Here is a 26,513-nt window from a genome sequence, read left to right on the forward strand (position 1 = left end):
GTGACCTACTATACAGAGGCACAGTCAACTAATCTAAAAGGGTGGCGAAAGCCAAACACACACTGGCTAGGCTTATAAATGCCCTAGGGCAGATAGCCTAGTATCAACCTATGAACCTATGAGGAAAAACCAACAGCACCATAACTTGCAAATTGAAGATAAAGCATGGTCTTTTCAAAACAGAGGGTGCAAACACGGTGAATGTTGAGAGAACAAATTCATGTCACATTAAAACTACTTATCGACAGAAAAGATACTGCACTAAAACTAATGCAATCACTTGCTAGTTCTCAAATGGATCAAAATATTTGCATATAATTTTAAAATATCTTTTTTTCTCCCAAATAGGGAGCTTAGTGGGGAAAGCACTATCAATGTTGTCCAATGGCAATTGATTGGTTTATAGCAAGGTAATAAGCCCCCAAAACCCAATTGCAAGGCTAGCCAAGCTTAGAAAAGGTCACAAAGTGCAAGTGCTTAGACATTGCATGCAAGCCAAGTAGTTTCTCAGCTGTGTAATCTACAAGTAAATGGAATTTACACCCTACAAGTATATGGAATTTACACCCTAATAATGCTGCTGTACATGTACACAAGGCTTAGTCCAAAATTTCTAAGGTTGAAGCTATATTATAATTTGATGAAAACCACCACATGAGGATATGTAATTAGAGGTCCTGCATTGAAATTTTTAGGTCAGCAATACCAGTTTGCAGGTTGCACCGCCATGTACTTCAGTCTGCAAGCTCATTTTAAGGCAGTCTCGTAATCATATCAGCATTGCAAGTTCCTACAAGGAACTATGTGAACCTTTGAGTAGAGGTATACTAGAGACCCAAGTTCTAAGTTATGAAACATGTCAACATTAAATTACTCACCCCATCCATGTGCAATGACCCTAGCCCAAATCCTCAACAGCCTCAAATCACTGTCTCAAGTGAGTTAAGGTCAACACAGTAGGCATGTAAAGGTTAAGGGAATCAAGCCTTATACTACAGGAAATGGCTTAATAATGACTGTCTTAATCTTAGTCAACTGTCAGACTTTTTTTCTGGTGGAGGCAGACTGGAAATCTCAAAAAGTTGAATTATTTGCTCCTGTGTACCAGGCAACTGCCGTTGACACCTTATTCCCATCTAACGTACTCACGTGAGATAAATCACAAAAAACAAACGTCTCAAAGTTTAAAAGAGCAAACATGACTGCTAGGTTGTTTTGCTGAATTCAGCAACATTTAAAGACAGCACATAATGTTCTAGGAGCCCTGCAATGCCTATTTTTGATTGAATTTAAGCCAAATGAATAATAGGTAATATGATTAACACATAGATAAAGAAGTTATGTACTCACCATAACATTCCATCAGAGTAGTTGCTCTTCATTTATCTTCAACCTGTGAGGTTCACAGATCCATATAGGATAAAACTCTGCAGCATATCCAGCATCTGGAGCAGAGCTCAAAGCTCCTCCCCTTACCCATAAAGCCCCAATCTCCTCCCTCCCTTCAGATAGTGTTTGTTGCCCAATGAGTTACTCACACCTGACCCTGGAAGGGGCAGTGAGAAGCCAATCGTCCAGGAAGGGAATTACCTGAATGCCCTGGAGTCTCAGGTGTACCGCTACTACAGACATCACTTTTTTTTTTTTTTTTTTAACACCCTGGGGGCTGTGGCGAGACCAAAGGGGAGTGCTCTGATAATGACTGACTCCTAGCTGGAAGTGGAGGAACCTTCAAGAGAGTCTGTCCATCTTGATGTGATGGAACACATCCTGGAGGTCGATCCTGCAGGAGAACAATTGGATGTGCTCAAAGGGCAGGATAGACTGAAGGGTGACCATCCAGAATTTCGTGTTGGCCACAGACAGGTTCAAGGTGGAAAGATCCAGAACTGGTCTTGGGTCCCCCCATCTTCTTTGGCACTAAAAAGAACCTAGAATAAATGGCTAATACGGACTGGTCTCAGGGGACGTGTTGGGATGACCCATTTTTCTAACAGCTTTTCTAATTCCAGTGCTGCATCCTCCCTGTGCACGGGTGGAACATCCAGGAGGTGTTTCAGTGGTAGAGGTGGACTTGAGGAATGGGAGTGAACAACCTCTGGGTATAATCTGCAACACCCAACGATCTGTTGTGATAGACTCCCACTCCATTAGGTGTAGTGCTATAAAACTGGCCGACTGCCTCCTCCAGAGATGAGCAGTCGAGCAACCCTTCAGGGCTGCTGTGCGGGTCTGTCCGAGAAAGGTTCTCGAGACCCGTAATTTCTCAGACCTCCTCTGCCTCTAGGGCGATGTCCATCGTATCCCCCTCTGTCCATCGTATCCCCCTCTGCCCTTGGGGGAAGGGGAGTTCTGAGTGTCGCAGGGAAAAGTCAGAGATTTCTGGAACCACATCTTAGTCCCTCGCCGATTTCTAGAAAAGGATCGTTGAGGGGTGGAAAAGCGGATCCCAATGGCAGACAGTCTTCCCGTCCTTCTCTCTCTCTCTGAGTTAATGTCTCACATACAGACTTTCCAAACAGGGAGAACTGTCGTATGGGGCATTGGTGAATGAAGTCTTAAAGGTTTCTGAGAACTGCCAAAGCCGGAGCCAGGCAAGTGCCTGTACCAGTAGCTCTAGCGGCTCCCCCAGTAGCATGGGAGAAGAGACGCATGGAAGTATTTGCGACTGACTTTAGAGTGGCCAAACAAGTGGAAAATGACTTCTTGTCCTCTGCTGACAAGGACTCAGGAGTCAGCTCAGCAATCATCTTCACTAGGTCACGCTGGGGTCGACTCTGCGATCTCCCTCACAAGGTTGTGCTGCAGCTGAATCACATGGGCCATATAATTCAGCATGCTTACAGAAAGTTGCTGAAGCATATACCCACTTCCCCAAAGCGTTCCATTGCCCATGATTCTCAGTCTATGAACCATAGAGCTCTTCTGAGCGAGCTCTCCTAGTGGCAGCTGCCACCACCATAGCATCAACTGGGGACCCCTTATTCCAGTGTGACCTGAGGGGGGCTCAAAATTTTATCCAGGCATTTGGGGAAGGGCTCCATAGAGTCTGGTTCATTCCACACCTAAGATATCATCAGGTCCACTAAAGGATCTTCGAGGGGGGACACCGAGGAAGTAGAAGGTCCTGAACCAAACGCCTCAAGGAAAACAGATTTGTCCGAGGTTGGTTTCTGGGCATACCATCCCCCTCGCTGGCAGAAGAGTTCCATGTTATCTTCAAAGGAGACATCCTCGGGGGGGGGGGTTACTGGGGGGACCCTCCCCTTCCTCTAAATCTGTGTCTTCAATGAGAGACTCAGGTGGGGCATCTAAGTTCCTCCTCCTCTTGCACGTACGTTTGCCTGGGATCTCCAGGGAGGACTCGCCAATGTCTTGCTGCTCCCAAGCGGAAGCTTCTTGAGGCAAAGTGGCGGCAGGCTGTCCCCAAGATGGCAGGATGGTTGGAACAATACCCAAAACAGAGGGAGTCGGGGTTGAGTCCAAGGACGAGATGGTCAAGGGTCTCGAAATCTAGAGAACCCTTCTCCACTACATCGAAAGCCAAAGGGAAACAGACATCCTGAGAAAGGCCAACAGGAGAAGTCACCATCTGACCCAATGGGGAGCCAGAGTAGAGCCTCCCAAGTGCAGAGATACCGAGAGGAAGGCTGTGCTTCAACACACTGAGCCGACATCAACCCTTCAGATCAGACAAGTTGCCGGATCTGACCTGCTCAATGTCATAGGCAGCGTAGAGGTAGAAGGTACTGTTGGCGTCGACCCCTAGACCCAGAGCGTCCTCAAATCCAAGGGCTCTGAAACAGAATGTAAAGTTGGAGACTGAGTAATCTGGGTGAAAAAGGGCTGCGTGCTCCCCGCTCTGAAGGGAGAGGCAGCAGGCAAGACTCCCATCTGAATCTGGGTGCAGATAAACTTCCACATCATCCTGCCAATCTCCACTTCACTAAGGCTCCAGGTGGAGCAGGAGAAGGCGGCGACGGACACTGGCCTGGAAAGGCAATGTGGTGAAGCCTGCCTCAGCGACTGGATTCGGGGCTCCTCTGGCTCTGGGAAAACTCCAGTCTCGGAGCAGACCTAGATTGCGGGGGGGGGGGGGCAGTCAAAGCAGAGCGATCTGGAGATTGCTTTCTTGCCCTATTCTACTTGGAAGACTTATCCCCATTCCCAAAGCCTCTTGCAGGGAGTTTGAGTCCCGGAGGCCGTGCAGGAGGTAGAAGCAGAAGCTGATGCTGGGGGCAGACGGACTTAGAGGGAAGAAGGTCTTTGAGAATTAACTTATCCCTCCTGTCCTTCAGTGCCCAGTGACTAAACCTGCCACAGATAGAGCAGGTCTAAAAGGTGGGCCGCTGCCAACCATACTACACACAGAGTTTGGCCATCGGCTGGGGAAAGCTTATGGCTACACACTGTGCATTTTCTGAACCCTGGCTTGGGAGTGTCCGACATTCCCAAAGCAGACCCAGCACACACACAAGCACTCAAACACACATGCTAGGCAGAGGGAAGGAAAGAGAAAGAATTTTTTTTTTTTAAACCAGCGACCACTCAAAAGGGGAGATATAAACTAAAAGAGATAGAGAGACAGAGTGAGTCAACTCTCGAAAAACAACACATCACAATTACAATGCACAGAGCTCAGACCACGATGCAGACTTTACAGGCAGCAAAATGAGATCTGAAGGGAAGAAGGAGACGGGGGCTTGGATCTGATGCTGGATATGCGGCAGAGTCAGATGCGATATGGATCTGTGAACCCCACAGGTTGAAGATCAAATGAGGACAACTACTTCGGATTTAGGCACTTAATATGCCTGTTGTCAGAAATCATCTGCATGCCAAACGTGCACAGACAACTACAGTAGTCATAAATAATAATAAAATAAACACTAAAGAAACCCAAGTCGAAAAATGGAATGGAAAAAGTATGAATTTTAAGGTATCTACAAAGATGACAAGTAGAAAAATTAAAGCCAATTAGAATTTTATCGCTCAAATGAGATTCCCATACTATCTTCAAAATTTGCTAGAAGCCTACAACTTTTCAGGAGGACAGATTAGGGATACAAACTGTGTTCAGCATTATGGGACAGATGTTGACAGCATGCCTGGTAAAGGACTAAACAGTCTACCTCACTAGAGTCACTTATTCTTTATCAGCTAGACTTCCATAAAATCAAATTGTTTTCCTCATGTGAACTCCTAATCTAAAGTGGGAGGTGGGTGAAATACAGACCTTGGATCAAAAACATTCTTCTCCTGTCCTCTAGGTCATATAGTTAATGATATATTGTGGTTTCAAAGACACATGCTTCATTTTTAAAAATATCTAAACCATGGAGACAAACCGAAAAACACGAAGCAGCAAAGGAAGAAATGATGAAAAAAGCCATTCATACAGAAAAACTAATCAATAAAAATATTGGACAAAGCAGAGACAAAATGCAAAGCCAAGGCAGTTCAACAACCATTGTCAGACAACATGCATCACAAACCACGTATGTGCAAGTACCTTGCATTTGCAGCCCTGCTAAACATTTTCAGAGCATTCAAAGTGAGAATTTAATCAAAGATCCAATGAATCAGAAAATACACTACAAATGAAATGATTAAACACACAACAGTGTTTTTTTCAAATGTATGATATGGTCGGTTAAGCATACCTTCATAACCTTTGTAGAATTCTTAGAAAGCAGATTCTCCTTCTGAGAATCACGAAGTATGGATGGTCTTCCTGAAGGCTGAATTGGTGCTAACAAAGCATCACAGCTCTTTTCAGTTGCATCACTTCTTTGATTTTCATCATTTACACCCACAACACTCATTCTAAGAGCAAAATATGTCTGTTACAAATGTAGAAATAACTGGGTAATGTCCAAGCAACTAATACAATGAATAACTACAAAAAACTTCCTTTGGCACACCTAAACAATGCACTGCCTTACTGAAAAAGTTCTCCCCATGTAAAAATAAAGTCAAAACAGAAAAAGTGACTTACTTATGCCGAAGGACTTTTTTTTCAAAAGTAGAATCATTCCTTTAGTTCTTAAACATTTTGTCCTCCTTCCTTGGATGTGATCTTTATGCTACTTTGAGGATTAACTTTGGCACCAATCTACCCTCCCTTCAGATAATTTCATAACTGGCACATGAAAAACAAACCACTTTTCCAAAACCATGAAAATGGAAGTTATACACTTACCATAATGATAGATCCATATCATATCTCTAGATAAACCTGTGGGTTATCACAGCTATCAGGGACCGGCCATTTCAAAAACAATTCAGCCCCACTCCACCCCCGTGCTCCATCTCCTTTACCTATAATATCCATCTGGCAGACTAACCTCAGAGTTTGACCCTCTCCAAAAACAGTTTGACTGCTGAACTAGACTGACACTAAGGACTCCCTAAACAAAAGGAGAGGGAACAGCATCTTCCACGACCATCAACCAAGGGATCAAGAGAACATAATACAAGAGGGTGGAATGGTTGAACTGGACAGAAGAAAACCTTGATCTATTGTCATAGTGAGGACATAACTTCCGTAACAGACATTGTCTTTTCCATCTGGGTTTCAGCCTGTGGGACACAGTCCCCAGTCACATTACACCCTAGGAGGGCATATTTTGCAATATGGTGGAACCAAAAGAGGCTGTAGATCAACTGAATAACCCAGCTTGTTGTAGGACACAAAGTTGAGAACCTACCCAAGTAATGGTAGCGCCAATGTCATCCATAGCTGCTCAGCAGGAAAGCTGAACAAGTCATAAGACAAAAAATGTTCCTTTGAGAAAACTTTCAAATGTTCAGTACCAGCACTGGCAAATTATCTATCAGTGGGAAAGTTAGAAATTTCATTAACTGAACCACAATAGTGAAATTATTAAATCCTAAATGGAATAAGTCAAAAGAAAATCGGATACCTTCCCAAGGGAGATGAAAAGGGGTACAACCAGAAATTAAGAGCCACTCTAAAGGCTTGGAATCTCTGGCCATCAAGGGAATGATAGAAACCACGTGGTTAACTTGAGAATATGAAAATCAGGAGGGTCCATCAGATGAGAAATCTGATTTGGAATGGGATCCCGGACCAGGCAGGGTACTCTGTAAAAGGGGAACCACACCTGCTGGGGACAGAAAGGAGCAAGGAGGATTAACGTCACTGAAGTGGGCAGCCCTTGAACTTTGGAAAGTACACACAGGTGACCCGCAAGCATACAGAAGAGCATCTCTAGATGACTGTCCCTCTGGGGGAACTAAGGCATACTTACTGCTGCACCTTGTGTTGGAGGCGGAAGCAAACAGATCACAAGAGTACCCCAGTGCTGAAAAATCCAAGCAGCAACCTTCAGATTTAGAGGCTATATCTAAGAATGTTCCTGCTCAAACTATCTTCTAAAATGGACTATGCCAAGAGTGGAGTGCTACCAGAAAACATTGACGTGAGAACTACACATTGACACACACTCAAGGACTCCTGAAAGACGATATAAATAGGGTATCCTGCATTCTCTCGTATACCAGATGACAGACACATGCGCTTGTACACCAGACGACAGACACATTCTAAGTCTGCACTGAAATCACACTCTTTGGGAAAAGGGACCGAAAAGCCTGCAACACGAGGACCGCCTCATCTCCAAGGACACTGATGTGAAGACTGGCACTGATCAACCACCTCCCCTGGACTGGCTTCACTTCATAATGCCCCCCCCCCAGCCAGAGAAGGAAGATGTTCGTTACGGCCAAAGTCTATGGGGGGGGAGGAAGAACAAAAGGTCTCCTGGATAACACCAGGGAAGACTCCAACCACCACTTTATTGGATTTCTAATTATAGGAAAATTAATAGGATGAGTCACATACGACTATTGCATTGCTAGCTGCCATTGCAGAATCATCATAGGTCAGATGGATGTTGCTGTACCAAAGCTCAACAATGGACACTGGAGGTTTTCTGCAACACAGTAAGGAGGTAGCCTAAGAGCGTAAGTTCAGATGCACAAGTTGAACTCACAATAGCAGTAGATGTCCGAATGATCACTGCTGCAGTAGCCTAGGCTAGGTGTACAAGTAAATTAAGATCGCAAGATGGGGCCACTGGTTCTCTTGAAAGCTTTTTTTTCAAGAACATGTTGACATAAGATTGCATTGAAAGAGAAGCCATGAGAAGACATGCTGAAATGACAGATAAATGAACCTTGATGAAAGAATAAGAAATCCATAGGATAGAAACTTCCACAAATATTGTAGAACAAGAGAACAACCAGCCCTGAATGGGTGATGGTTACACTGACACCAACTACAAAGCCTTTAATATTTGCCAATATAAAATTCTCAAGTAGCAGGCTTTATTGCCTCCCATTAGCACGTGATGCATGTCCTTTTTTTTTTTTTTTTTTTTTTTAAAAAAGTGTTTAAAAGGAATTAAGACCCCATCATCCAGTCAATCAAATGATTGATGTCTAGGTTACCAAAACACCCCCGTTCTTGTCCGAGTAGGTCCAGCCTATGAGAAAGCTTGGGGTAATTGCCCATGGCCATTTCCAATGCAAAACAAAACCTCTCTTCTCCAAGGTCACTGCTCATACAAATATTGGTGCAAAAAGCATAAAATAAAAAGCAGAGTCCAAAGAAGGTTTATCCTGAAAGTGCCGTGTCTTTTTTTTTTTTTTTTTTAATCCATTATTAAACATGGACGACCTGCTTGGACTCTGCTTTTTATTTTATGCTTTTTGCACCACTTCCAAAAGGAGAGAGAACCACAGCAGCCTGGGCTAGAAGGGAGTCACCACAGTGATCATGGAGAAGACTCCTGATTTTTTAGTAGTGTCCTGGATATTTGCAGAAAAGCATACAGGAACATTGCTCAAAGAGGAACAATCCGTCTTCCAAGCCTTCTTGCATGCAGTCCCAGTCATGGAAAGGAGTCTTACCAGCTGACTACTCAGATTGGTGGGAGAATTCTGCTTGTGGAGCTTCAGCAAGGATAGATCAAATCATGAAAGACTCCCTGTCCCTGATCTAGTTTCTATTCATGAGAGTTAGCCCTGGTCCTACTCGGCTTGTGTGCCACACAGTTTTACTCTGATGGAATGTGGTATGCCAGAAGATGGAGCCTACTTTATGAAGCTATATCCCAAGCCACTAATCTGCAAAGGTGGTTCCAACTGGTTACCCCCTTGCTTATTGATGTACTGCATGACTCTGGTACTGTCTGCAACAACTTCAAAATCCTATGAACCAAAGATGATTCAGAGATGAGTGACTTGATCAGGGTAAATACATCCTCGATACGTGACTGTCTGTTCTTGGTGTCCCACACCCCCCTGCATTTTTATCCCTCTTGAAATTGCTTTGCAGTCACCAACTACTCTCTGAACTTTGCATGGGGAGCAGAGGAAGAAGGGGAGACCTCACTTTAGGTATACCTGCTGTATCCACCAAAAGATTTCTCTTCTGCATCCGGCACTGGGATTTGAAAAGATAAAAGGATGTTGATGCCAAGACGAATGATTTCAGATACCACTATCTTCCTCACAGAGTCTTGCCAGGAGTATCGAGACTCAGATGCCATGAAACCCAAAATCTTGACTAACTGCCTTGCAGTGATTGAAATCAGAGTGGAAAACCTTAGAAACGGATTTAATTATCGATCTACTTTTCCTGTGGAAGAAAAGCTCTTTGAACTGAGGTGTTTATCTGACATCAAGAAAACAATCCTGGGTGAGAGAGTAGAGAGACTTTTAAATTCGGTCTTGGAATACCAGCTTGTAAGAGCTCTCACAACCAAGAGAGATTCCAGACACTTCTGAAAGACTCTGGGAAGATAAACAAGTTATTTTAGTATGGAAAATGCAAATGCCTTATAGCCTGCAATGAGCTGCAGCTGGAGCTAGACAACTTTCTGAGCACTCTTGGAGCAGTAGATAATCCACAGGGTAAGGCAGAGAACTGATGTGATCTAGGTACACACAACCTTGAACATCTAAAGTCTGGATGAATAGGGATGTGATAAACATCTTGGGCACTATCATAACCAGGTTTAGGTAAGAAAGATCCAGAACTAGTTTCCAAACATTTTCTTTCCTTGGCAATATAACATCATTGAATAAAAGCCCTTCCTTGGGACACCACATTATTAAACAGGTGGAGAATCTGGAGGATGAGGAATGCCCCCCCCCCCCCCGGAAAAAAGGAATTTCCTCCCACTGCAATCTTGGCCCCCCGGAAAAAAGGAATTTCCTCTCACTGCAATCTGTAACCTTGATGAATGATTTTCATAACCCAGTTATATGAAAAGTATTGCCTAAAAAGAAAAAAAAATGAAGATTCAGACATTCTGGAAGAAGAAGAAGAAAAAAAAAAAAACACAAAGGGGAGGGAGTCACAAGATCTCTTGAAAAGTCATGTAGACTTGGACTGTCCTTAATTTTGAAAGGATCAAAGCTTCTTTTTGGATCCCCCTTGTCATTTCTTCCAACACATCTAGTAACCTGAATTTTGGACTTTTTTTTCTGCCAAAAGTAGACCAGGGATACAGAAAAAACTTAGAAAACATGTAAAAAGGGGGGGCTGAAACACTCCATGGATCAGATTGTCCCTTTCACCACACTTATTGATCACCTCTGCAGTAATCTCTTCCAAGGGAAGATTAAAAACCTTGTTTTCATCTGGGAGGTTCAGAGACTGCAGCCATGCAAACCTTCTTAAAACAAAACCAATAGCCATAGCCCTTACAGGACAAAAACAATGGCAGTAAAGGCAGAAGAGTTGAGAAACTGGAGGTGATGGAGATGAAGTGCCAGAGACAGGTAGTACATGCACAGTGCAACACAGATGAAATGAGGACAAGAGAGCAGAAGCTAAAGTAGCTCCAATTGCAGAAAAGGTCCAAGAAAACAGATTACTGTGGTTCAGGCACGTCAGAAAAGACAACAATCTGGTGAAGATGATTTGGGACAGACAGGAAAGAAGGCAAGATAAAACTAGGGCATCCAGCAAAGAGGTGGATAGCTTATACAAGAGATTACCTGTGACAGTCAGGCATGAGTGTCGAAGATAGAACAGCGGCAGTGAACACAAAGAAGGCAACAGTTGACAAGACACCCAGACCACATAAAAAAAAGTGGGAAAAGGGGGTTGATGGCTGGCAAGCTTTTTTCACTAAGTGATGCACAATGACAAACTGCCTTTAGCTGTGATCAGTTGCATATATATGCAAATAGAAGCTGTAGTGGGGTAAATTACAGCCAGAAATCTGTACATTAAAGAAAAGAACTCCATCCCAAATTAAAAAAAATAAAATTCACACACAATTATAAAAAAACAGAAGTTAATTGGTCAGTTATCATTTGCAAAGGAGTACAGACGAAGGCTATAACTTACATTGGCTTCAAAACCATGAACCATGTACCAACAGGCATGGTTTACAGATGGCTATAGAACTTATTCCTCTGAAATAAAAGTCCCCCCTTTTTAACACCTTTATTGAATCACCACTTCTGACACAGGCAAACTTACATTTATATAAAAGTAAATCAAACTATATTAAGTTCATATTTACAAACACTATAAATCACATCTATTGTTATATCATAAGCAAACATTACAAATTCTGCCTTCTCTTAAACCTCATTCCTCCTCCAAAACATTTTTTGGCATGCATTACAATTGCCACGTTTTTCTATGCAATTTACTCCTACCCTTTTCTACAGGATTCCACTTCCTGTTCTATTATCTCTGCTGCAATATTCACTACTAAACCAATTATAATTGAACATAATTGGTTGAAAATGGAAAACTACTTTCTAGCAGCCAGCCACCAGAATTAAATTTAACAAGGCCTATGTTTAAGCAATACAGACCCTGTATCCAAGTAAAACACACACACCATTTATTAGTTACTCATTTGATCGCCCAGTATCCTGACAGAGTACTCTGTAGGGAAATTTCTTTAAGTCTGCCAACTCATTATACTCTCAAACATCCCCATTTACCTTTCTTCCCCAAACCTCCAACATTCCATCACCTACCTGAGAAAAAATTCTTTTGAAGTTCGCTTAGGGTATAAAAGCATCTATTTAACCACTTCCACATAAAAAGTCTAGATTTTGCTGCATATTGGAATAAAGATGTCCTCCCATTGTTTCTTTGTGAATTGCTCATTAATCTCTTCCCAATCTTTTCTGACCTCTTCCAATTCATTCTTATCGTTAGCATTAAGCATTAGCATTTTACATGCCCTACCAAGATCTTTTTTAAAAAACTTTTCTGTTATACATTCAATTAAAACTAAACCAGTGCAGGTCTTTCATTTTAAGATTCCCCTATTCATTTCTCTTTGTCTATAGTCTTATACTCAATTTCAATCCTCGGCAGAGGAAGCAATCACTAGACTGCAATCCAAAGGACTTCTTGGCCTCTTCCTATTCTATTACCTTTCCTTCTATAATTATTTGCTCCCAGTATCTTGGTTCTTCTCTCACTTTCCTCTAGTAAATTCTAGCCCCTCTTTCGATTCTCTGTGCCTCCTAATCACAGTAATCCCTATCAGCAGTATCTCCTCTCTCCTGTGTTGGCTTAATTTTGTATACTTCCTGCTACTTTATAATATGCTCTACGGCTGTTGCAATTCTCTTTAAAAACATGCATCCAAAATTCCATTCTTCCATTATTTTTTGAATTACTCTCTGCTTTATCATCTCTTTCCACTTTGAACTGTAGCCTTCTGCTTGTGTTATGTAAGAGAGCCTTAACTGTGCAGCTATAAAAAAATATCTCCTTCAAACCTCCTTATTCTACTGGGAGATCAACTTATCCCACTTGACTTGCCTTCATCCCCTCCCAAAGTCTTTCATCTCTTCATTACTATCCACAAGTTTTCCTGTAGCTGACAATATGCTTGACCTGTGTACAACACTAAAGAAACCAAAATATTTTTACTGATTGTATCTTGCTAAATATCCACAGGCAATAGCTTCTAGTTTCTCAGTTTTTGTATTATCTTTAGTCTCTTTCTGCATATCCTTTGGTGCAGAGACAAAATCCTTTTTAAATTTGTATTCCTAAATTCATTTAATCATAATCCCTTAAATATGGCTATTGCTGAACCAACTCATTTCTGGGTACATAGTTTATAGCTATAGCTTTTGTTTTACATTTTTTTTTGGGGGTATTAAATAAAAGCCAGAACTTTCTAATCCACAACACAGATGTCCCTTAATTATTCCAGCAGGTACAAAATATCATCTGCAAATAAAAGTCCGCTTTTATTTTGAACACCATACCAATTATATCCTTGAATTTCAGAGTCTTTCTTTGCCAATGGTTCTAAACAATGCAAACGGGGGGGGGGGGGACACATCGTTTGCCTGGTTCTTCTATTCAGACAACTTAGAGGGGAACCCTCACGCACTGATTTTTTGCCTCTGATCCTTCATATATCCTTCCAATTGTTGTGCCAAAAGTTTTTGCGCTCTGGCGTCAAAAAATGGTTACTCATCAGCAATCTTTATAAACTCAGATTATCCAGGTATTCCCTTATTTTATCTTCAGCACTCTGCATTTGTGCCCTCCTCATTCTCTGACAGATTACCCTGATTTTGTGATACCTTAACCTTTGTCTGTCAGTCCCTCTAAATAATTCTTATAACCAGATCTTTTTTTTTTTATTTCTACAATCAACTTTCATTTATATCTCACTCAGTAGCTAGAACTCCTGTTGCATTTTTTCTTCTCTGATAACTCCCAGATAATTTCCACTACCCATACCTTAAATTCCTTTTTTTTTTTTTTTTTTTTGTAAGCAGGTATGTGGGGGAAGCACCAGTGTCTCATCTTTACTTCATGATCCTGCACTTTTATCTTGGTAATGACTGGTGCATGATGCAAAATTATTAGATGTGTATCAATGTTCTCAATTAAATGCATGTTTCTGTGAAATGTAGTTTGTCACATCTAGCCCAGTTATTGTACCTTGGAGAATATGTAAATTCCAAGTTCCTGTTGGTGAATTCACATTTTTCATACCAAAAACTTTCATAAGTTTCTTTCATACCAAACATTTACCAAGTTTCTTAGGAAATCTACCCTTTTTTGTTATTTTCCCCCTCTAGGTTTCCCAGATACATCCTCATTTTTGCAAATCAAATTCCAGTCTCCATCTACGGATATACCCTGCTGGGTTTACCTTCATTATGTTAAAAAGTAAGTTGTACAATGCACGAAAGTGCAAAGTACAAATTCAAGATTTGGGGTATGTTGACCACAAATGTTGCGAATTCCGGGACTATATTATGAGATAGATATCTTAAAATGTCGACTCTCAGTTGTTCGACACGAACAGGTTTCCTGAACGGCCAACTCACCGATTTTTTTCCAACGGAAAGAAATCGGTTGGCCGTTCTGTTACAACTGCCCTTTCCCTGGCTGTACTGCAGTCTCTCAGTTAGAATAATTAGTTGGGAGGGGTGTGGGAGGCACAGCCCCCCAGTTAAACACGTTTGTTGTTGTGTGGCGTTTGTGTTTAGCCAACCAATTTCTTTCCGTTGAAAGAAATCCGCGATTTGACCATTCGGGAACCTTGGAGTTCAACATTTTCATGTTGAACTACTAAGAGTCGACATTTTAAGATGTCGATCTCATAATACAGACCCGTGAACCCCAATGAGTGAATGCATATTTGCTCATTTGAATTCGTCATTCCAGGTGTAGATCGCACTATAGCAATATCAGGACATGCACCCTTTTCCCTCACTGTAGTGCGATCTCGAAGTTTGTATTTTAAAGTAGCAGGGGGTGTGGGGAGTGCAGCTCCCCTGCATAACAATGTTTGGAGACATTTGGAAATCTCGCGGAAACCAGTTTCGACATTTTGATTCGGAAACGTGTTGAATTTCATGATTTAAAGTCGCACAATAGTGCAATCACACAAATCACTTTCAACATAATGAAGGTAAACCGCCCTGCTGAAAGCTAATTTCTCCCAAAATAATTTTAAACTCCAAAACAGCACTTTTAGGTGGAATACAAATACGTGCCAGCATAATCCTCATTTCCTGCCAGTAGCTTCCTTACTACTACAAATCTGCCATTATGTTTTTCCCTCTTCCATTTCTGCTGCAGCTCCACAAGGATTTAATCTAAGTACTCCTTTGCCTTGAACCCTGATGTTCTGTAGAATATCCATCCTAAAAATACTACCAAATTCACATGCTCCGTTCTTTACAAATGTTATCTCCTGCATCATTGCTATTTGCACTCTACATTGCTTAAGTTCTCTCTCGTTTTTGTCTATACCTGTGAAACCATTCCCATTCAAGATAATATGGAAGTGTTATTATAAGTAGTTCCCACCTATTATATATGGTCGCTTTTTTTTTTACACCCCTTTCCAGTTTTTTTTTACACCCCTTTCCAGTTTTTTTGTGATACATGCACCCATTAACGTTTGGCAGGTCACTCCTTTATACGGTTTTCGTAACATTAAAATCTGTTACATTTTACAAGACTTTTTGCTTTAATACTCTAGAAAACACACCCCAAAACATCCCCGTCGCTCGCCAAGTCAGGAAGAAACAGGCAAATGTTGTGGGTTCTTGTTCAAGCAGCTTTTTTATATATACACAAACGCATTGTAAACTAAGTGAAGTTAATTTTAACCTGTAAACAAACTAGCTATCATACATAGATGTTAACACTCTGGCTGCACCTTCAAAATGGCACTGAAGAGAACACATTCTGGGAATTTATATGTACACAGACTTAGAAATGCTTCTTAAAGGTACAGCACACTTGTTTTCTACGTCCTCTCTCATTGAGAAATGAGTCAATCATTGTCAATGGAATTAATAAATATGCAATTTACACAGGAATAATTTTCATCATGCAATTATACAAAGCTAGGTACATATATACAACTATGTTCAAGATGATGTGTACTTCACACTGGGCTTTGAGATGTGTCCATATTGTGCGACACACTTTGGTCTCAGATTTAGCAACTAGAATCATCTTTGCCAACTTTTCAATCTTGGGATCATCTGCCAGAACCATATCAAGAGTCGAGACACTTTCAGGAACAGGAATATCATCTGGCTTACTCAGAGTTAGAGTCTTTGTCATAGAAACAATGTCGTGATGTCAGTTCTGCTACAGAAAAGGTCTGCAATTTCTCCTGTATGCCACACCCCAGGTTTTAACAAAAACAGGATCTTGGCTCTGCACATATACCCGTTACTTGACCAATCCGGTCAAAACCTTTCACTGTTTGTATCCTCACTGTCTTTCCTCCTTTCAATGGATGAAGAAATCTGCAAGATTTGTCATAGCTGGACTTTTGAAAAAGAATGCTTCTTAAATAACTGGGCTCTGATAGCGTTGTTGTTTTTAGCTTTAGGACTCAAACTAGAATTGATGGGCAATGTTCTGGTTTTCCTGGACAGAAGTCTCTGAGCAGATGAGCCAAGAATATCATCCACAGTGTATGTTTCAGGGTTTTTTTTTTTTTATTTACTATCAGTATTATCATGCTTTGACTTCTCAAGTAATTGCGTTACACTCTGTACTACATGTTCAGCAAGTCCATTTGATTGCAGATACTCTGGACTACTAGTAACATGTACGAAGTCCCATTCTCTTGCAAATTTCTGAAACAATTGACTGCTAAGTTGGGTACCATTAACAGAAATCAATTTCTGTGGACTGCCATGGACTGAGAATTGGAGCTTCAACTTAGTAATGACTGTAGAAGTTAGTGTAGGTAGTAGAGTGATCTCAGATTAATTCGAATAAGAGTCTACCAGTATCAAGTAATGTTGATTGTTCCACTCAAAAATGTCAGTAGCTACTATTGACCAGGTTAGTTCAGGATTTGACTTGGCTGAAGTGGTTCTTTTTGCAAATGTCCTTTACCACTACTACTCTTAACAGGAAATACTCTAGCAATGTCTTTTGCTAGAGAAGTCCAAAACACAAGCCCTCTAACCCTTCTCTTAGATTTGAAACCTGGGCGACTACAGGCGACTACAATGCAAAAATCTGGATATATTCTTGTTACAAGGAAGCAAGAACAAGTTTAGGACCTTAGAAAATAATGCCATCCTTCAACAACTCATCACTATAAGAAAAGCAAGGTTGCACACTGGCTATACACTAGATTGCTTTGACAGCCATCCAACACTGAGGTAGTGATACAGCTTTTGCAAAACTGGATCACAGTTACTGTATGATCTTGCAACTCATGTCTTGTGGTAGAAAAATTACACACTTCCATGGCATCAAAGTCAAAATTCTGTTAATCAAGCTGTTATTTCTGGGCGATATGGATAAGGTATCAGCCAGATAAAGAAGTTTGCCTTTCATAGAGACCATTTTGAAGAAGTTCTACTTTTGCAGTTTGAGCATCATTATTTGTAATCTCGCTTGAGCTGAATGCATAGGATTCTTTAAAATAGTAACCAAAGATTGATGATCAGTTTCAATCTGAATATCTCAACCATAAATATAATGAAACTTGGAACATGCAAACACTATTGCCAAAAGTTCCTTCTAAATTTGAGCGTACTGCATCTCAGTCTGGGTAAGTGTTCTAGATGCATAGGTTACTGGCCCATCTTCTTGAATAATAACTGCACTTAAATCAAACTTTGAAGCATCGCAGTAAAGAGCTAATGGTTTGTTGACATCATAGTACGTTAATGTTGGTGGGGTAGCAAATTTCTGCTCAACTTCAAATGCTTCCTGGTGCTGTTCTAGCCATGACCATGTAACATTTTTGTGTGTGAACTCTCTCAAAGATGCTGTCAAATTCACTGTGGTCTGGGTATAACCTTGCCTAAATAGTTGACCATAACCAAGAAAACGTTGTAGAGCTTGCACATTGGCTGCTGCTTGGATGGATTTGGTCTCAAGGCAATACTTTTAAATAAATGACCTACATATGTAACTTCTGGTAATCTGAATTTGCACTTCTCTTAAGACTTCTGTCATTCTCTGCCTCACCATTGCCTCAGACCAATAAATCTACTATGGCACAAAGATGACCCGAAAAAGTTTGCTCCATCACACGCTGAAATACTTGCAGAATTTATTTCAAATGGCATCCTGAGGAATCTGTATCTTCCAAATGGGGTACTGAATGGTGTCAGTACTGAAGATCTGCGATCAAGTATCACTTACCAAAATAAATGTTTTGCATCCAAGACAGAAAAAAACAGCGGCATTCCGCATCAGGGCTGCAACTTTAATCGTAAACATAGGATGATGCAGACTCTTCAATGCTTTGTTCAAATCTCTTGGGTCAATGCATATTCTGATTTCATCTGAGCCTTTTTTTATGAGCTACCATGGACAACACCCATTTGGTAGGTTCTGTAACTGGACAAATTACACCTCATTGCACCATTTTATCCAACTGAGCTTTGACTTTATGCTGCATGGCTATGGGAACTCTTCTTGCTGTTCTGACCACTGGACTGATCTCTGGTTCTAGTTTCATGGAATATACCACTGGATGTTTGCCTAACTTGTCATCGAACACATCAGCATACTCTGAAAAAAACAGTGTTAGTCGAGCTAGAACTGCGACACGTGCTTATCTGATGAACTTCTTTGGTTAAAAAAAAAAAAAAGCAGATTCATTTACAAACTGTCTGAGACCCAGTGAAGACTTTGAACGACACGGAACAACAGGCTATAACGGTTGTTGGCCACATAACATGAATACACTTCTAAGTCTTTGGTTTGAAATTTTTCACCTCCATAAGCAATAAGCTTTGCATAACTAGTCACATTGAGTTGTTCACAAAAAGTATCTGCAGACATAACGTTACACTTTGAACCAGTGTCCACTGTGAGCTCTATGGATTATTGATCTGAACAGTACAACACACTTCATTTCTTGCCAACAAATCTACTGCATCAATCTTTTCACCAATCAATGACACACCATCTACATAGAAAGTGGACTGTTGTAAGCTGATTTAAGTAAACCTGCTTTTCTGAGTGACCCTTCTTTGCAACAGTGTTGGTCTACTTGATTTACAAAATCTCTGAAATTGATTCCACTTTTTACATTTGTGGCATTGCTGATCAAATGCTATGCATGTTTCTCTTCTGGACTCGTAGTTGGCACCACAACTGTAACAGTAAGCAATAAAGCCTGATTTGGGTTTTGCTGATTCACCCTTATACTGTACTGAGTAGCATTTGTTCTGTGCTGGATAGCCCTAGTTCTGCACGGAGCATGCTCCTTTAACTGAACTGGTCTTGGAATGTGGTAGAAGACTACGGACTTTACGTGGGAGCCCCACAGGGGCTGCTGCCATGTCCTTAGACCTGCTTTTGCCTATCAAATGTTGCATGCTGTCTACATTGGCTCTGGAGCCTATTGAAACCATGCTATCACTAGCAAGCATACTTGTGTGCCTCTCTGCAAACTCATGGATCTGACAAACCTCAATGGCTTTGCTCAGCATCAAATCACTGTCACAAAGCAAAATCTCTCACAGCAGCATTAATACCACACACAAGTCTGTCCTTTAACAACTTACCTTTTAAATCACCAAACTGACAAGCTTTACTTTGCTGATTAGGTCAGTAATGTAAGCTGCAAAAGTTTCCCCTTGCTTCTGATCTCTTGTGTAAAACAAACGCCTCTAATGCAACATTAGTCTGGAGGTTACATATTTCTCTGAACCTGCGCTTCAAACACTGGGTCATCCCTTGATTCAGCCTCCACAACACAAGTTTCTCCATCTTCATACACTGTTGGTGCATACACAAATGAACACTCCCTTTCGATGGCCTCTGGACCTTGCTAGGTTTAGCAAAATGAATGCCCTGGTGCATGCATCTATTAGAATAAGCTGCTTGTATAAGTATATCAGACTCTTGCTGAAATATTCTCCAATTCTCTGCAATACTCTGATCAAATACAAGTGGTTGCGGCTTGCGAAATCAGTCTGCTGTATTAACATATCTTAGTGAAGATTTTTGCAAATGTACATGAACACACGTGTACACACGTGCTTGAAATCCATGCCAATACTTGCAATAGCATGACCAGTCTCGGTGTAATTGAACTTTACAAAATAAATCTCCTAGGCAGTGTAATACTCAAATCACTTTACTGTAAACATCACTTTCCTTGAAATTTACTGTTCAAGCCATCTTGAAATTATTTGACTAAGTCATTTATCATTTTAACAAACCTTTCAAATAACTGCGTAATGTGAATAAACTCTGCAACAGAAGGTGAGGGGCTAGAAACATTTCGAAGTAACTGTACTTTACAAATAAACTATTTTGAAGTAATTGCAATCTGCGAATAAAATGCTTCAAAGTAATTACACTTTGCAAATGAACCGAGCAGAAGCAGCTCGAATGAGAAACACTTTGAAATAACTATACTTTGCGAAAAGCAGCAAGCTGAAATTTTCCAAAATGGCTGCATTTTGCCAAATACTGTATAGTGCAAGAAACACACTGTAATGGCAGCGCTCTGTGAACAGACACACATGCACACCACTTGTTCTCAAAAAAGTGTTCAAATGCATCTTTTCTGTTGCATTTATTACTGCTGGTTGTCTAAATTGCTGTTATTCTAAGCTCTTAGTTTTGGTTTAAGCACTTGGGCTTTAGGCGCACCCCTTAGCTCTCCCTGGCCTCTCTCCCTCAGATTCTGACAAATATGGATGGACAATTTCCTACAGTTTCTACTGCCAGTCTGGTTGATACGGGCATCCTGAGAGTGTAGCAACTGCTTCATGTACACGGACAACCATCTATTACTACCACCTAGGAACACAAATGATGAGATATGCAATTACATTAGGATCCTAGAGTCCAAGCCCCCCCCAAGCCAGTATATATGGCACTGAAAATGTTGTCAGCACAATCATTACAACTCAACCACCCCCACACATCCGGAGGTCCTCCATATAAAACATACCTAAAGGAGACCTCTGAGGTAAAAACACAATCTCCACAGCCCTCCACACCACATACCAAACCTAGTCCACACACCTGTCTCTCACAACCACTAAGGCTTCACCACAAACCCAACATATTAGAAATAGGAGACTCCACTGTGAGACACAGGATGGGCCTCTCACCAGGCTGGGTAAGGAGAAAACTCACGGTTAGTTATTCGTCAAGTGCTAGAATCCACCATATCTCACACACACTAAAGTCTCTCAACAGGTACTGTTATGACTCTATCATAGTCCATGTTGGCGTGAATGACTTCAGACGTACCTCTCTGGACTATATGAAGAAAGCCAAGATTGAGCTCGCTGATTGTGTGTCCCAGGCAGGTATGTCCCTAGCCTTAAGCAGCATTCTGCCATCACTCAGAATAATGCCCCAACAGAAACAGAAAATGACTGCCTAACAATTGAGTTTCTAGTGTCATTCCAGAGGGATCCAGTACCTGACAGCCTGGGAAGATATGGACAGACTACCATGATTTGCCAGAGATGGCCTGCGTCTGTCTCGTCTGGGCTTCAGGCTTCTGGCAAAGGCTCTTGCCTCCCCTATAGTACCTTTTTTAGGAAAAGTGATGAGATTCAAACTACCAACATAAAAATTTCAACAAAACACAAATTGAAGGTCATGCATGAAACTGCACTCATTGCAAGCATTCCTAACCCTGGAAAATGCTGTGCAGTCACAAAAACCTGTTTCAAAGCTGTGGAGAGCACTCCAGCCTTACCTGGTTACTCATCCCATCATTCATTCAAACCCCCAAACTGTGGGCAGTAAACCAAAGGTGGTGGAGTTTCAATATACATTAAAGACATTGAGTGAGGCATAGGAGACACTCCAGCCTATTCAAAATCACAGCTAGCTACCGGCCCCCCCAAATCTGACAAGATGCCCAATCCGCCTATTTGGACCTGTTTGAATCTATCAAGATTCAACCCTTTACACGGATCCTGAGTAACTAACTTCCCAAACATAGATGGATGAACTACTCATGGCAGAACACAAATGCCCAGAGATTCCTTGATTTTGTCAATGCAAATGTCTTGGAACAGCTAGTCGATACCCCCATAAGGAGTGATAATATCTTAGACTTGGTATTAACCAACATGAGTAACCACTGCAGCATCCCTATAGTATCCTCCTCCCTGGTAATATCAGACCACAAAGCAGTCACTTTCGAAATCATCTCCCCCAACCCCCCTCTAGTATCTAGTATCAGACGTAAAAACTTCTCCAAAGCTGATTACAGCCTCCTGAGAGATGGTATAAACAGCTTCACATCCCCCTCCCCCTCTATAGGAACTGGTACCAATATCCAAAACTACACCAAAGCACTACAGAAGAATTTATATAGATGCATGGAATCGGAATACCCAACAGGACTAAATCATCCTCCGCAAGGAAGAGTAAACATGTCTGGTAGACATCCGCAATAAATAAACTCTATAACAAAAGGAAAACAATTGCTGTCCAAGACCAAAGAGGAGCAAGTGCCCAATTGGAAGCAACGTCTCCTTAGCCTGAACAAGTAAATAAGAGCATTAGTGAAATCCTCCAAAGCAAACTTAGAAGTTAAATTAGTCGCATCTACTAGATACAATCATAAGGCCTTTTTCACATATGTCCGTAACCTCAAAGGAAGCACCCAAATCTGTTCAGAACTGGCAGTCAAGGACACCACATATACAAATGCCACAGATATAGCAAAAAAATCAGGACACCCCCAGTACCTGGCCCCTTCCCCTTCTATCTAGGGAACAGGTCATCATCACCCTCTCAAAGGCAAACAATACAACTTCAGTGGGACCAAGTAACATCTCAGGCTGCATCCTATGTGAACTCTGGCAGGAACTTGCAGCACCATTAGGCACCCTATTCAACCAAAGCCTGCATACTGGCTTCGTCCCATCTGAGTAGAGGACAGCAACTGTCATTCCCTTTACACAAAGGTGGAGAGTCCACCAATCTGGGAAATTATAGACCCATCAGCCTAACTAGCCTGATCTGCAATGCCATGGAACAGATTATCATGGACCTTATTAACAAGGACATTGACAACCTCCAAACACTTGATCCCACGCAGTTTGGATTCATCAAGGGGAGGTCATGTATGTTAAATTTGGTCGACTTCTTTGAGACAATCACCAAAGCCATGGATGAGGGGAAGACTGTGCACATCGCCTACCTTGACCTGGCCAAAGCCTTAGACACTATTCCCCATTCAAGCATAATAGAAAAACTCTCTCAACTAGGCATCAATCCATATGTTACCAGACTGGGTCGCAAACTGCTCACTGATAGAACCCATACAGTCAAAATAAGGGACGCTGCCTCCAGCAGTAGACCTGTAACAAGTGGAGTACCCCATGGTTCAGTCTTGGAGCCTCTGTTATTTGGGGATAAACTTTTCTGAGGTGCAGGCCAAAACCAGTGGGCTATGGCTGACCAAATTTGCAGAAGATTGCAAGCTGGGTGCTGTCATCAATTCCCCTAGTGATGTGGACATCCTCCAAATGACTGGTCCCAGAACATGGCCTTAAGCTGAATACCAAAAAGTGCATTATCCCCTTTGGAGAGAGTGATGCCACCACAAATTATCACAACAACGTCCTAAGCACTCATTCAGTAGTGAGGGATTTGGGCACCCAGGTTGATAGCAACCTGCCTTTTAACCACCATGTTGTTTCCGTTGTATGGAAAGCCTTCTACATGGCCCACCTCATAAATAAGGGCATCTCATCCAGGGACAAGGAGGTCATAACTTTTAGTTATGTACTCACCATAACTTCAGAATGAAATAGAAGTAGCCATATAAGCCTGGTAGAGAAGGCTTTGATAGATGATGTAAGATGTTTATTCGAGAGAAGAATAGGCCTGAGTTATGCAATCTCTGATCCATTTTGAGATTGTGCTGGTAGAAGCAGAGATTTAGAAAGACAGAAACTAGAGCAGACCTTTGGAACAAAGGATGGATTAGGCCTGGTGAAATCTGATCTTTGTGGAAAATCAAATACGGTGGTTTTAATAGACTTCTCTTGAAATGGCTAGACTTGCAGAATTAGCCACTAAGATGCAGTTTATTTACAGATATTTTAATCCAGCATGTAAAAGGGGGGATGTTAATGCTAAGCACCAAATCAAGATCCCAGGGAGGCAGGATGAAAACTGGTGGTCTAAGTGGTCCTCGCAGCCTTTAATGAATGTTTGCATAGTCTGCTGCTCATCAAAGGAGGATCCGTGGATTCATGGAACTTAGAGATGAAGATAAAATGTGAACACTTTCGGTCTAGTGTGTGACTTCTAACTAAGGTTGGAAGTGGAGGAGCCAAGCTGTCAATTTTCAGAGAGATAGGGACTGATGCCAATGTCCCCTGATGGATTAAATAAATCCAGGATGGTCCTAAAGGTCCACGGATGATCCACTGCATGCTTTTCAGGTAAGGAAACCATATCTAGATCAGACTGAACTTGGCCCTGTAAAGTTTGGGATCCTTTCGGCAGGAAAAGAGGCGCATCAAATCTGAGTCTATCCTCTGCTCCTATAGACTTTATCGTTGAGAAGCAGCAACGGAGACTTGACCAATTGAATGTAAATGCAGGGTAACACCCAGGGGAGATGTGGCTTTTGAGTTTGTCCATAGTAGATGCCCTGTGGTGGCAGCAGAACCAGCCAGGTCCAGATAAGGACTTGGAATCAAGACTTCTCACTTGAGCCGTCACTACTACTACTGCCTTGGTGAACACCCTGGGGGCACACCCTGGAGTGGTGAGGGCAGAGGGCGGAAATTGGTAATGACTGACTGACAGGCTGGAACGCAGATACCTTCTGGGCCGACCTGATGTCGGTATGTGATAATAGGCATCCTTGAGCACATCGAGCCAAGCAGTCGGGAGGAGGAATGGCAATGGGGTCCGGAACCCGGAAACGAATTTTTTTTGGAAGACTGGGGACAAAAAAAGTCTTTGGAGCACCCTGTCTATATCAGAATCGAGAGCTCGAGGCCGAGGAGGAAACAGATTCTCGAGGAGAAGACCCGGACCTCGGCCGTTGAAGACTAGGGGACCGGGCTCCCTCGACTTCGATGAGAATGGCGGCGCCACACCAGAGAATGCTGAGGTGCGAACACACCCGGCCGAGGAGGAAGATGAGCGGCCAGGCTGCGGTAGCGCGGTATCGGCTCCGAGGCAGTGGAGCGGGCCGAAGGTGACGCTTCTCTCGAAGGTGACAGCCATGCGGCTCGAGAATCTGGTCGATGCTGGAAGGCTATCCCGAGCCGACCTTCGACCACCGGCTCGAAGTCTTTACAAGGGGGCGAAGGAGCTAGGCCTAGGTCTGGCAGTCGGACGTCGGAACCGGGTGAGTGGTCTTTGGCCCCTTTCTTTGAGGAAGACAAGGTTTTTCAAGCTTTCTTCAGAGGGTTTAATTAACCCCTTGAGATTTGGTTGCTCTCCTGGACCCTTTTGAGGAAAAAGCGTGACATGCGGCTGCATTCCCTGCAAGTGTGCTTTGCCTAAACAATACACACAAAGTAGATGGTCATCAGTAACAGACATCTTAAAAGCACATTTAGAACATTTTTAAAGCCCGAAGGCTAGGGGTTTGAGACATGATGTTAAACAATTTCTGACAGGAAATTTAACAATTATAACTAACATCATCCCTGTATTCTTCCCTTACAAGGCCCATTATCGAGTACAACGTCCCTTTCGGCATGTACCTCGCAAACAACATGCAGTAGCTAGAGAGACCACAGAGGTTCTTCACCAGAAAAATCCAGGGCCTCAAATATCTGCCATACACAGATAGGCTAAAAGCCCTATCCCACTACTCAGTTTCATACAGACTCCTCAGAGGTGTCCTCTGTCTGGCATACAAGGCGATCACAGACCCCACCTTGATGGGACTGCTGCATATCCACAAGTCAAGCTCCACTTGAGTAACCCACACATGCAGCCTCAACCTGGTCTGTGACAAACAAGACTTGTTGGCAGGACAGATGTGTCCCAGAGACTCCACATCTGTGGAATAGACTCCATCTCCACATAAAGCAAAATACCTCTTTACCCCTTTTAAGCACAACCTGGATAACTCGATGGCAAAACAGAAAACATACCCCTGGGATTCCACCCATGTCCCTACTGGACAAGGGCATCAGATGCCGATTTGCCTATACATGGGCTAAACTCCTGGCTAAGCTTATAAGGGCCTCAGGGCCAATAGCTTAGTAACCTCCTATAAAACGCACACTAAGCACTTTTACACACTTTTGAGACACTTTGAATAACTTTAGTTATGCTATTCAAGGCTTTAGTCAATGCAAAGTAGTGGTTTATGCCAAAACACATGCAGTTGCCTTGATTTATGCTCAACGTGCCTTTTTCTGCCCCTATAATATTTGGTTTCGTCATTTAATCTCTTCATGCCCATTACACTTTCTTCTGCTCGCTTTAACTCTAGACATGCTCGTATTATTAAATAACCTGGTTTCAAACATTTTGTTTGATTAATGAACTTTATGCTTCC

At 42.1% G+C, this 26,513-nt stretch overlaps 1 long non-coding RNA gene across 1 annotated transcript in view; it reads right to left on the reverse strand.

Annotated features, from left to right (window-relative positions):
- The window catches only part of LOC122794127, a 209,583-nt gene that overhangs the window by 130,654 nt on the left and 52,416 nt on the right, over positions 1–26,513 (reverse strand). Inside the window, exon 2 of the long non-coding RNA XR_006363616.1 lies at positions 5,664–5,826. This is a non-coding gene — a long non-coding RNA (uncharacterized LOC122794127). The remainder of the gene's footprint in view (positions 1–5,663; positions 5,827–26,513) is intronic.

The sequence above is a fragment of the Protopterus annectens genome, chromosome 2.part1 (assembly GCF_019279795.1).
Source record: "Protopterus annectens isolate FY-2018-M chromosome 2.part1, PAN1.0, whole genome shotgun sequence".
In the NCBI taxonomy this organism is placed as follows: domain Eukaryota; kingdom Metazoa; phylum Chordata; order Ceratodontiformes; family Protopteridae; genus Protopterus; species Protopterus annectens.